We start from the raw sequence: 14676 nt of genomic DNA on the forward strand, positions 1-14676 counted from the left end.
CAAATATTTTAGTAATCGAGTATTCTACCAAAAATTCCATCGATTAATTGAGTAATCTGATAAAATGTGATTTTGCTTAAAGTGCAATATTCATTATACAAGAGAAAATAAGACTCCTGGGTCTCTTAAAATGAACAACTAAGTTTCCTTTTTTAGAAAATAAATATTTTTATTTTTTTAAGTGCATAGAATGCAATGCATACATCAAAAATAAACATTTAATTATTACCCATTGTTTCTCTGTCTGTACTTGTACTGTGAACAATGACAATAAAGTTGACAGATGAATTAAGTGCATTTAAGTGCCATTCAGTTGGGGTTTTAAATAAAGCATTTTCTGAGATGCACATTAAACATTAAACACATAAAACATTAATTTAATTTATCTTTTAATTATTGAAAATTAAGCAAACTTAACTTTTTGGTAAACAAAGGGGATTTACTATAAAAAAAAATACATGGAAGAAATGTTGTGTGATTAAACCTTAAAAAAAATAATTATAGATTTTTTTTAGTAGTAGGCTATGTACATTCTGCTGAACAATAGTAATACAATAAAAAACAATAGTTCACGTCCTTATTTAGTGCATCATGCGTGCTTCATTGTGTGTGATAGAGGAAGTCGCGCTTCTGCTCCATTCATTAACAGAGACACACAGAACATACAGGATTCATATTTAAACAGACTATTCCGGCTTAATATTTACAGATATTAGTCCATATCATGATTTGATGTAAGTGCAATGACCTATTTTTGATTAATTAATTCAAAATTTGGCAAATTCCTTGCCATTCCTTGTTAAACTGTAAATTATGTTTTTATGACTGGATTCCGCGTTTTCTGCCTCACAGAAATCATAGGGCCCTAGTTGTGGTATGCCAGCTCTCTCTTGCAATGGACACACGCCACGACGTTCTCTTTACATTTGCCTGCGTCTTCAAATCAAAACACTGCTGACTCCTTGCAGTTTGCGATTTCGGACGCAGCACTTGTGTCTCCTTCTGCTTTGTGGGTGACGTAAACGTGTTGTGTCACATTAAAAAAAATCATTGTGAAAGAACCTGACGTGAGATTTAAAATAAATTAAAAGAGGCTTCGAGGCAGAGGAATTTGCCTCTATCATTTTTTGTAATCAAGTTACTCGAGGAATCGTTTCAGCCCTAAATATGACATTTTGTTAATTTAAATTCACTTTAATGTAGTATAAATAAATAAATAATCAACTTTTGTTCTGTGAAATGTGTTTTGACTACTTTTTGTATGTTGTATAATTATAATATATATCTAGATAATGAAAATAAATTTGCATATATATAAATCCATATAAACAAAAACTGCTTGAGCTGCTTGATAAAGTAGACAAAGTTAATGGTGATTTCAAATTGTCCATAAACTCAATGTGATGGCCACAAAGATCGCACCACAAGAATGAAATTCATTCAGGGGGAAGACATTTTATTTTATATTTTTTACCATTGAAGGAAAAAAAAAATGATTCTGCACATCTGAGAAGAAGAAACAGGTGAGACGTTTAATCTCATACATTACAATAATGAACGATTTTTCATGAGAAATGTTTACAACCAGGAAATATGATTATTGGGTTTATTTTCACATCAAAATTTTTAAATAAATGTAAAAAAATAATACTAAATTATACTCAAAACAATTATATATTTGAAAACAATACTTTCAAAATAACGCAAAGTATGGTAGGTATAATGGTATTATAATAATAATATAGGCAAGGCCAAGCCTACACACGAAGATATACTCCAAGTTCCATTAATTAATTAGTTAATTATTGGGTGCCCAGAAACTGGGAACTAATTAAAAAAAAAAAAAATTCATTTATATTATATTTTATTACATGGCTTGGTTGAATTCTAATGTAGAATGCAGTCTGTAATTTCTTGATAACAGACGCTGCTAAGTATAACACCATTGCCATGGAAAACAAAACGTTGCTTTGGACGCAGGATTAGAGACGGAAAGGGCTATTTTCTTTAATATTTCACATTATCCCTTACATAATATAACGTAATTATTAGTAGCCTATTATAATGCAATATATCATTATATAAATATACATTACATTTAAAAAAAAAATAAAATAAAAAACGTTTACCACCTATGTCCCAAATTCTAAATCTGGCAGCGGGTATATAAGCTGGGGTCTGTGACCATCGCGCTCACACATATCCCAACTGGACATCCCAACTGTCAGTTTCTCTGAGGTAAATGTCTTTTTAATTAACCATTTTATTTAAATTAAAAACACACAAAAAAATGACATATAAAATATGTACACATGACAACAATAATAATATGGAATTATAAGGACAGTAGCTTTTGAGCAAAATTTTCTCATGGTAAAATGACCGTTTCCACAAGAAATTTGATAAATTGTCATAAAATTGACGAGCTGTCTCTTCCAGTAGTAAATGTACCAGATAGTAAATGTACCACATTTACTCAAACTGCTTTTCCTACTTTTTCTTTAACTTTATTCCACCCGCACTGTTAACGCCATTATAGGCTATTTGTCGTTAAATACCATTATGTTTACGTGACGTCATTTGGTCTAAACTAGTAACGTTACCCACAGAACGTTCCCCTAACGTTAGTTTTTGGTTCCTGTTTGGATATTTAGAAAAAAATAATAAAAAATAACGTCAGGGGAATGTTCTTTGTAGGGTTTTGTTTTTTGCAACCATAATATAACTGTAACAATGTTCTTTCGTGGGAAGAAGTAGGTGGGAACCGGCAGACAATCAAAATGAATTTAATAATAAAATAAAGACGAAACATTGCTGAAGCCCCTCGCGGACGATTGCTGTGCACAAACAAAAACCAAACACTAAAATCCAGGCCTGGTCCTTTCTCATCCTTCACTGTCGTCACTCCTATTTTGTATCCTTCCAATCTCCTCCGTGGGACTCGAGACCGGTGAGTGTCGCAGGTGTCACTGATTTCCAATCATTCCACTGGCCTCACTCCATTCCCACGGCTCTCGGCCCCACCCCACTCGTCACAATAACGTTCCCGGAACGTTGCAGGATGGTTCTTTTTAAATAACCTAAAAATAACCCTCAAGAGAACGTTCCCTTATGGTGATTTTTAGGTTATTTTTTTGCAACCATAAAATAATGTTCCAAAAACGTTGCAGGGTGGTTATTTAAAAAATAACCTATAGAGAACGTTCCCTTATGGTTATTTTAAGGTTATTTTTTTGCAACCATAAAATAACATTCCAAAAACGTTGTGGAAGGTTATTTTTAAAATAACCTAAAGAGAACGTTCCCTTATGGTTATTTTTAGGTTATTTTTTTGCAACCATAAAATAACGTTCCAAAAACGTTGCATGGTGGTTATTTTAAAAATAACCTAAAAATAACCCTCAAGAGAACGTTCCCTTATGGTAATTTTTAGGTTATTTTTTTGCAACCATAAAATAATGTTCCAAAAACGTTGCAGGGTGGTTATTTAAAAAATAACCTATAGAGAACGTTCCCTTATGGTTATTTTAAGGTTATTTTTTTGCAACCATAAAATAACATTCCAAAAACGTTGTGGGTGGTTATTTTTAAAATAACCTAAAGAGAACGTTCCCTTATGGTTATTTTTAGGTTATTTTTTTGCAACCATAAAATAACGTTCCAAAAACGTTGCATGGTGGTTATTTTAAAAATAACCTAAAATTAACCCTCAAGAGAACGTTCCCTTATGGTTATTTTTAGGTTATTTTTTTTGCAACAATAAAATAATGTTCCAAAAACATTGCAGGGTGGTTATTTAAAAAATAACCTATAGAGAACGTTCTCTTATGGTTATTTTAAGGTTATTTTTTTGCAACCATAAAATAACATTCCAAAAACGTTGTGGGTGGTTATTTTTAAAATAACCTATAGAGAACCTTCCCTCATGGTTACTTTTAGGTTATTTTTTTGCAAACATTCCCAGAATTCTCTCTTGGTCAGTTTTAGTTTATTCTTTTCATTCTTGATTATTTATTTTTGTGCAATAGGAGTAGGAATTTACAAATAACTCTCAAATGGTAACATTCTTTAATTTAATTAATTATAAACATTCAGAATTGCTGGACATATCACTGACATTAATACATTTGGTTCATCCGAGCAAAGACTTTAACTGATACACTATTGATTTGATCTTGTGACACTAAAGACTGGAATAATGATGCAGAAAATTCAGCTTTGAATCACAGGAATATGTTACATTTTAAAATATATTCACATCGAAAAAATAATTTTTAATTTATTCTAAATTCACCCCAGACAGCACACGTACGTTGCGGAGACATCTGTGAAAATGCAAATGAATCAGTAGAACTCGGGTTTATATATATATATATATATATATATATATATATATATATATATATATAATGTAAACATGTAATGTAAATTGTGTTACATTTCCTGTACAAGTCTGTTGGTTACATACAAAAACAAATATGTTCGCTATGGACAAACAAGCAGACAGATGTATCAAGGCTGTACCCAATAAGTGGTAGATGTGGTGGTGATGGGGCATCATGACGGTGAGTATTGATGCAGGTTGTTTCTGCTGGTATGGCAACACACTCCCAGCCTAAACTTTTCCATAGGTGGAATCCACCGATGAATCCCTACTGAACATCCTGATTGTGGTGACCAAAAAAGATGTAGTTCTGAAAAAGTCCTAAAACAGCTGAGCCACAGAGAGGTCAGGAGCTCATGGTGACACTTATGTACTCCTGGGAAAAAAATAACTATGTAGAATATTAATCCTACATTTAAAAACTATTTTACCAAAATATAAATATTAGTCAAAATTATTGCGCTCCTATTTTCTTCAATTATTCAAGTTCACGCAAATAATCCAATCTACTCCAGTTATAAAAGATGCTGCTGGTTTAGATTTAACAGATGAAGTGCCTTGATTGGACTCTTGTCATGTCAATTGTGATAAGACTTTTAGTAGTATGGCTGTCACCATCTTTGATAATACTTTACTCGCTGTTGCTAGAGTAAGAGGTAATAATCACAAATAGAATACTACTTGACTTCAGTTACCTATTCATACAAACAGCTTTCGAAGTGGGTGCAATGTCATCTGCTGGTGTGGGTCCATTGTGTTTTTTCTGAAAACCAAAGGCACTGCACCCATTTACCAGGAAATTTTGGAGCACTTCATGCTTCCTTCTGCTGACCAGCTTTTTGAAGATGCTGATTTCATTTTCCAGCAGGATTGGCACCTGCCCACACTGCCCAAAACACCAAAAGTTGGTTAAATGACCATGGTATTGGTGTGCTTGACTGGCCAGCAAACTCACCAGACCTGAACCCCAGAGAGAATATATGGGCTATTGTCAAGAATAAAATGAGAAACAAGAAACCAAAAAATCCAGATGAGCTGAAGGCCACTGTCAAAGAAACCTGGGCTTTCATACCACCTCAGCAGTGCCACAAACTGATCACCTCCATGCCACGCCGAATTGAGCCAGTAATTAAAGCAATAGGAGCCCCTACCAAGTATTGAGTACTTGTATTTTAACATACTTTCCAGAAGGCCAACAATTAAATTTTTATTGGTCTTATAAAGTATTCTAATTTGTTGAGATGTGAGAGTGAATCGGTGGGTTTTTGTTAAATGGGAGCAAAAATCATCACAATTGAAATAACCAAAGACTTAAACTACTATAGTCTGTTTGCACTGAATTTAATACACGAGTTTCACAATTTGAGTTGAATTACTGAAACAAATGAACTTTTTCACGACATTTATTAATTTATCGGGAAGCATCTGCATATTTGGGTTATATAATTGAGTTAAACTGTCTTCTGCTTTTCAACTCTGGACAAACTTTATTTTATAAGAATAAATATTTTCATGGTGTATTGCATATCCTACATTCAAAACAATTTGTTCTTCAATTTGCATTCTGTGAAGATGACTGGAAATAGTGTGGAATAACTTGCCTTTTTGATATATATAAAGAAAATAAAATGTGGTATTTTATCCAATTAACCTAAAACATTTTGATAATGGTCGCAGCCTAAAAAAAAAAAATCAAATATAGTGCGTTTAACTGTTTGCATGTAGGAAGCGGTTTGGTGGTGGAAAGTGGGAGAAAGGTCCTCACCCAAATTTTGCCATGTACTTTCCACAGCTGGTGCACCCATATTTACATATTCATAGATAAGCAAATGAGGCAAGGGTGTAGAGTTACATTCAAGCTATTTTAAGGCATGAGAAAATTATTTTCACAAGAAAAACACATTTAAATATGTCACTTTGATGATCAAAGATAAGTTTTAAGGGATAAAATAATTGACTACAGGGGGACTTTTAATAAGAATCAGTGTGTATTTAATTCATATAGTGAAGACTAAGCAGCGTTTAATTTTTACATTTGATTAGTTTTTGCTGTTAAACCTAATCTGGGCCTACCTGAAACCCTAAACCCCCTGGTTTACACTTATGTTAAAAAGGCACTTTTTATGTAATGCTACAGTAAGCACAGCTGTTTAGAAGTTGTGGTTATGCTTTCTTCTCAAAAAAATAATTCGAAGTTAGTAACTAGAGTTTTCAGATTTTAAATATACCTACATATAATTTACATTTATTTTACACACTTTAAGCATCTTTGAATATTATCAGTCATTACAAGTTATCACAATCGCATAATGCATTTTTCTTCAATATCGTGCAGCCCTAGGTTTTGGCATATAGAAATAGTCAACGTTGTTGAAAAAACAACAACAACAAAGAAAAAACATACCTGAAAGTGGAGTTTGTGGGAGAAGAGACAACTAGAGCTGTATAGATTAGATCATGGTGGTCTCCATAAATAGACCGGTTGCAGAAGAGTGGATGATGGGGGGACCACAGCCAAACATCAGGACAGAAGTCTGCATGAGTCGGGTAAGCAGAATAGATTGCACTATAAAAAAACATTAATAAAACAAATGGTAAACTCACTAGTCAAAGTAGTTTATTGGTTTAATCCCTAAAAATCAAAGCAATGTACATCTATATGACAGCACACACAAAGACTCTTTTAAGAGCTGTATATTGAGAGTGTCTTTTTATTTATTTATTAGCATGCTATGATGAATCTGGCAAATCAGAGATGCAGGATGCAGGTTTTTATTTATTTTTTTAAGAATTCTCTCTTTAATGCCTTATTTAAGAAATATTCTAGAAAATGTTCCTTTCATAGCAAAAATAAGCAATAAATATTATTATTATTCTGAATAATATTCTCTATATTGCACAAGGCTTAATGAATAACTTTCTTAATTTGCACATGCTTTAATGTCTTTAGGTCACATAGGTTTGCAATTTTATGGATGTATAGTATTGCATACATTTACATTTCTAACATAATTATAGAACATAAAATTATATTCTTTAATTTTTAGAGTTTTGCTATGCGTTTACGGGCATCGGAGTTGATTCGGGATCAAACGTTATGTTTGTTGCTAACTTAACATAGGCTATGCACCAAGGTTGCTTGCAAAACGCGTTTCTTCAACATATGGTCAGGTAAAACCATTTAAAATTAGTTCACTTTAAAAAAAATGTTTACAATTCCAACAATCTCAAACATACTATCATAAAACCATACATTTCCACCTATCATACCATGCTTACCACTCAACCATCAACGTATCATACACCGTGAGAAGACTCGTGACTGACTACTTCTATATCCATTGGCTTATTATCGACTCGCGTGCGTTCATCACCACCTATGGGATTGCTCAATTATCTTTAACAGAGTGGAACTCTCCAACTGGGAGGGAAAGAAAAAAAATTATAGAACTTATATTTTTGGTAACACAATTCGCTTGATTATAGTAGGAAACCACAGACACCACACTATTTGAAAACCCTATGTTTTTTTCTACATTTAATGGCAAGTTAACATTTAACATTAAGTGTGTCATTATATAATTGTACATTATTTTTTTTACTTTTTTTTTAAATAAAATAAATAAAATTTTCTCTCAATGCTTAAATTCTTACTCGCGTGCCAAGCCCGCGAAACTGGGCAGCTGACTTATATAAACCGGGGTCTGTGCCCACCGCGCTCACCCTGACCCAGATAGCACGCGTACGTCTGCAACAAAGCGTCTGTTTTCATCATAAAATACACATTTATTAATAATCACTGATGAAACTAAAACATTTTAATTTGTACAGACACATCTCACTCGTATAAGTTCCTCTTTTTTCTTTTCTCTCTTTTGTTTGTGTCTACAGCAGCTATATACACCCCAAAGGCTCTTTTAAGAGCCACATCACGAGAGCGTCTTTGGCTTTGTAAGTATATACTTTGACTGACTATCAGATCCCTATCAGTATTTGAGTTTAGATCAGTTAAATCAACATCAGGCAGCATGTTAGTAATGTCTTAAAGACATTAAAGGCATAGTTCTTAAAAAAATAATAAAATGATCTCTGATCTGCCGGTTTTCATAGTAATACTCAAAAAAAAAAAATATTTGACTATTCTGTTCATCAGTACAGACCCATACATAATAATTCATAATTCGTACATATGTTTTCAATATCTCACTCATAATCAGTAAGGTTTCCTACTTTTCTTTCTTCTGCTTGCGTGTCAGTGGCACCTACATACAACCCAAAGGCTCTTTTCATCGCCCAGGATCCTTGGCTTTGTAAGTATGTTTCTACTGACTGTCAGACACCTTTTAATTATTTGGGTATAAATCAATTAACGTTATATTGTGCAACAAACCAGAGTCATCAGTGTCTTTTAATAAACAAATTAAAGAGGTTTTTCTTCTTAAGTACAATCTAGCACCCCGCATTTATGACTAGTAGTGTTGTCAAAAGTATTGAGATTTCGATACTGAAGTATTTGAAACGATACAATATCATTCTGCATTTCTGATTTACCATGTTCATAATATACTGTTTAGTCAATAATAATTAATGAAAACAATACATATTCATATGTAAAGACATTTGCAATATCTCACTCATATTCAAGTCTGAGTCATCGGTGTCTTTTTCTTCTAAAATACAATGTAGTATCCTGCATTTATGAATGGCCATGCTCATTTTAGTGAACAATGACTGATGTAAATTGCATACATTTTTGATCCATACAGATGTTTACAATCTCACTCATAATCAGTAAGGTTTCCTACAATTCCTTCTTCTGCTTGTGTCAGAGGCACCAAGATACAACCCTTAAGGCTCTTTCCAGAGCCACAGTACAGAGTGTGTTGTTGGCTTTATCTAGTTTTAGATCAATTAAACCTTATTGTGCAGCAAGTCGGAGTCAGTGTCTAAAGACATTAAATTTATGATCCTGTTTAATTTAAATGCAACACGTAAAAACTATGCTATGCTGTTACCATAGCAACCGCCTAGCAACCACCCAGAGCAGCCTAGCAACACCTTAGCAACCACCAAAATTATCCTAGCAACTCCCTAGCAACCGCCTAGCAACCACTTAGGTTACCTTAGCAACCACATAGCAACACCTTAGCAACCACACTGATTACCCTAGCAACCACCCTGGGTACCCTAAATTTATGATCCTGTTCAATCAATTTAAATGCAACACGTTCATAATGAGTTGTTTTTTGACTATAGTTATTAATCTCTTAAGCTACATTAAAGACTTTAGTTATTTAGTTAGAAGTTATATAGCACATATCTATCAATACAGATTTATGCAATATTGTCTCCCCTTTTGCTTGTCTTTAAACAGACCCTTGGCATCCAATGCTCTAAGCTGTTTTTTTTAACCATCAGGCACATTCTTACTGTTTGATTTTGGATTCATCTTTGATACTCATGTTGATTCATAGCATAATTCAAGAAAGTACATGCAGTATTTGTTAAGGACAAAGCTCAATCCTTGTGTATTGTAATGTCAACAATTGTGAGTAATATATTACTATGCTTTCTTTGATTTATTAGATTTTGTGTCACCATCCACTGCTGCATCCACAGAGTTTTTTCCCTGCCATCTATTACATTATCACTTAATCCTCCAGCTAAACTAACTTACATTAAAGAGGCAAAATACAAAATGTTATGGGTGTGAAATAATTTTACGATTTAATTTGGCATACAGGCAAATATAAAGTAATAAAGGGGGAAAGACAACTACAAGTTAGGTAGACATTGGCAGCTTTAATAGACTGCATTCACACTAATGCACAGATCCATTTCCACATATCAGATGCTTTGTCCTGTTCTGAAAACATAACTGACTGTTTACATTATTTTTGTTTCATAAAAGTAGATGCAAGTGCATTTAATTACAGCCGCGAGCTTCAGGACAAACAAACACAAAGCACATGTGAATGTCTGTCAATGCATGAGTTTCGTGCATTGAATACGTACTGCATTCTAAACAGCAGAAATGAAAGCATATCTAAAGTAAAATAACAGACTAAAATAGACTAAAATAACAGCGAGTGGAAGTGCTGTCATAGGCAATAATTAATTATGGTCTATTACAGAATCGGTGCAGAATCGTCCACGTTCCGCATCACAATGAATCCATTAACACTCCTACAAAATGTATGCTTCTATGTTTAAGTAAAGGTTTTTTTTCCAGACAATTAAATTGATGTATACTTACCAGCTATTGTTATCATGGCAATCAGTGACCACCCCCCCGAAACAGCCAGTAACACACACAAAAAACACACACACAAAAAAATAACTCAGGCCACAACCTAGAAAAAGAAAAAATAAAAGAAAAATTATAAGAAAATAAATAGAAAATAAATATATATATATATATATATAAACAAACAATTCGATAGATAGACATTCCAAGCTGAAACAGGAGATATCATCAAAAACTTCAGATATGCAAATATGGTGCACTCATATAATTATGAATGGAAGAAAGTGTACTCAACTGCCTCAAGTTTAATTAGGTAGTGGAAGGTGTGGGGCTTTCAGACTCCAATGCTGAATGACAAAATAACCTTATCAAGTTCAAACATTAGACCAATTATGTGCATAAGTACATGGTGTATTAAGTGCATAGTGTATAGTGCTTGAAAACTGCACAGTGTTGAAACAGCATATTTCACTGGTATTTTTAAATATGAAATTCATTCATAAGCTTGGTGAACAGCTTTTGGAGACTTTGCCATTTACCTATTAAAAGAGACAGGAGCTTAACTTGCATGAAATAGCGGTCCAAAAAGTGTTTTAAAGACAGCTGCCAAATGAAAAGTCTTACAGGGACTGTAACATCATTTAATAAAGATTAAATACCCTTTTCAAAAAGTAGCAAGGCACATCTATGGCCAATCCTCTGTGTCATTCATCAGACACCATCAGAAGTTTTTCCAGTGACACCGACACTTGGTCCATCCAAGCCAACAAACCCGAATTTCATGAGAAATCCATAAATGACAATCAAGATTCAAGATTCAAGATTTTTATTCGTCACATACAAAATTATATATAGCATATATAACCAGCAGTGAAATGTGAGTCAGGTCCGCTCCATGGGCAGTGCAATTATTAAAGAAAACAACACGGATGAAAATTTACATAAATATAGCTATGTAAGAATGAAATAAGAGTAAACAATAAAAATATAAGAATAAAATATAAAAAAGATGTATATTGTAGAATTAAATATAGAATGCAAAATAATGTGCATGAATGTAAACTGTAGTCTTAAATATTAAGATATACAGGGATGTACAATGTGCATATATGCATTTTACTGTAGTCTTAAATATTAAAATACACAGGAATGTACAAGAAGCAAATGTGCAAACACGGTGACACTGTCAGTGTGTCTATGTGAGGTAGTGAATAAAGTGGAAAAAGATAAAGTGAACATTAAGTGGAGGCATGAGGATGTTAAGAGGCTGGTTAAGAGTTTAGGAGCCTGATGGCCTGGGGGAAGAAACTCCTCCTGAGTCTCTCGGTTTTTGCCATCAGGCAACGGTAGCGCTTACCAGATGGCAGCAAAGTGAAAATCTGGTTACTGGGGTGGGTGGAGTCCTTGATGATTTTAGTAGCTCTACTTTTGCAGCGTTTGAGGTAGATGTCCTGTAGAGAGGGGAGAGCAGACCCTGAGATGCGCTCAGCTAAGCGCACAACTCTCTGCAGTGCTTTGCAGTCTTGACTGGAGCTGTACCCATACCACACTGAGATGCACTGAGTCAATACATTTTCTATAGCCCCAGAATAGAAAGTTTTCAGGATTGCTGGTGAGACCCTGAATTTCCTCAGCTGTCGCAGATGGTACAGTCTTTGCCTGGCTTTATTAACCTGTGTTTGAATGTGAGTAGTCCAAGTCAGGTCCTCGGAGATGTTTACACCAAGGTACTTGAAGCTTCTCACCCTCTCCACAGGGGTCCCGCTAATCATAATAGGAGTATAGTGCTGCTGCTGTCTCTTCCTGAAGTCCACAATCAGCTCTTTAGTTTTGCTCACATTCAGAGAGTTCAATCAAGAAGTTCTTGGAAGTGCTAAGAAGGGGAAAAAAATAACATTAACTTTCTTGAGAACTAAATATATAAATTTACTGATAGAACTTAACAAATCAACAAAAACTGTTAATTAGGATGATGCTCATTAACCATATTCATGTTAACCTCCTTTTTTTTTACTGTAAAATATTCTGACTTTTTTCCCCTATGATGTACAAGGCTTTGATTTTCAAATTATGCCTTTACTGGTTTTTGTCCATGCCATGTCTTTGTTTTTATACAGTACTGAAACCATATTTTTCATGTTTAATATACTGTACCCACTTACTTTTTTTAATCTCTGACAACATTTTAGATTTCAGATTATCCCTGTATTGTTTTTATATACAGTACTGAAACCATATTTTTTATGTTTTATGTGTCCACTTAAATTTATTAGCCTAAACTCTGAAACCATTTGAGATATCAAACCAATAGGGGTGGGAATCTCTATAGACACCTCAGAATTCAATTACGATTTAGATGGCTGCAATGCCATGATAAAACGATTATCGATGTATCTTTTGTCTGGGAGAATGTTCGTGCATAGTACGCATTTCAAAACTGAGGATGTTAATAGGGCTGACTTGCATGTCATATCTTCATCCTGCTGAAATGTTCCTAATATTTTTTTCTTCAAAATGTGCATTCTGAATAAATAAATTTATTTCCAAACTAACATGCTTCAGTCAAAAAACAGTTGCATTACTGAATGCTGACTGGGAAAACAAGCCTTGTGCATTATTATTATTATTGCTTCTGGTGGTGGCAGGTTGAGTTGCAGGTTTTCGCGGCAGCTGCACCTGCCAAGCAAATATTTTACTCAATCTCACATAATAAGAACATATTGCAAATGCCCAAGAACCACTGCATCCTAGAAACAGTCATGTGTCTACATTAGTTGCTTATCTTCTTCTGCTTCAATTTGGCGGGAGGCAACTAGTTATTAAGGTGAACATCCGCCACCTGCTGTACTGTGGACCAGCGATTTGTAATATTCTTAATAAATTAGAACACACACACACACAGATATATGTATGTATATATATGTATAAACTACAATAAACTACAATCTATTCATTAATCCAGTCTCTTTCAGAAAAAGAAGTACACCTTTATATGTCTGTCCTTCATTTAAAGGGTACATAACATACACAGTTTCACCTAATCTCATTTTAATCTCGAGTACCTATAGAGTAGTACTGCATCCTTCATATATCCAAAAAGTCTTTAGTTTTATCATATTTATAAAAGAAAAATACAGCTTTCCTATTCTTTCCGTAAAAAGCCAGGAGCTTGAATGAGCGGAGCTATAATACTGATGTTTCGTGTTGTTTTCATTAACATATATTCACTTATGTGCTGATTTCCAACAAAAGACAGAAATCTGATGCAATTGTATTTACATGAATGGGGACTTTTATCACAGGGACAGCTCCATGTTTCAATAGCAAATGATGTGCAAATCCAGCGTCGACTTGGGTCTTGTTTATAAAACATTCGACACTGAAATGACCAGAACACACAAACGCACTTGATACACTCCACTGCTGCCCCGGAAAAACAAACTGCATCCACTGTTCAAGTAACGCTGGGTTCTTGGGAAAGCTGAACACGGTAAACTTTCCCTCACATCCAAAAACTCACTTATTTGGAGACATTCTCAAACAAATCCTATGCAGCGCTGCCACGATTTTGAAGCACGTTGATGTGCGCGGTCTCGCTCTCCTCTGGTCAATGTGTGTGCATGGGCGCACTTCTCCGGGAAAAATGCTCATATAAGGACTTCAGCTCTCATATATGTCATTAAATCATCAAATTGACAAGACATTTGTTTAAAAAAAAAGTGCTAAAACTGGCCAATAATGACACTTTATTTGGCCAATTAAAGCAATTATATAGTCAGACAACTGTCACTGGGCCTCATGTACCAATTTTAATTAATAAATTAAAATAAAACAATTCAACAATTTATACTGCCCCATATTTTTAACCATTTAGTGTATTGTCCTTACATTCAACAATGCTAAGTACTGGCAAACAACATTTTACAAGAAATACAATACTTTGGATTTAGAATGGATGCAAAATCCAGGAGGCAGCATTACACAAGGCAGTGGAAATTTGCCCGGAGGTCATTGGCTGAAAGGATGATTGGAGAGCAAACAATAT

General features: G+C 34.1%; 1 protein-coding gene and 1 long non-coding RNA gene across 3 annotated transcripts in view; both read left to right on the forward strand.

The window, feature by feature from the left end:
- Positions 1 to 14676, forward strand: part of LOC132151859 (uncharacterized) — a 387012-nt gene that overhangs the window by 151367 nt on the left and 220969 nt on the right. The window lies entirely within an intron of this gene.
- On the forward strand, positions 4591 to 8678 carry LOC132106908 (uncharacterized). Its single transcript, XR_009424210.1, has 4 exons — positions 4591 to 4729; positions 6720 to 6931; positions 8276 to 8335; positions 8641 to 8678. It is a non-coding gene; the product is annotated as an uncharacterized LOC132106908 (long non-coding RNA).

The sequence above is a fragment of the Carassius carassius genome, chromosome 1, assembly GCF_963082965.1.
Source record: "Carassius carassius chromosome 1, fCarCar2.1, whole genome shotgun sequence".
Classification (NCBI taxonomy): Eukaryota; Metazoa; Chordata; class Actinopteri; order Cypriniformes; family Cyprinidae; genus Carassius; species Carassius carassius.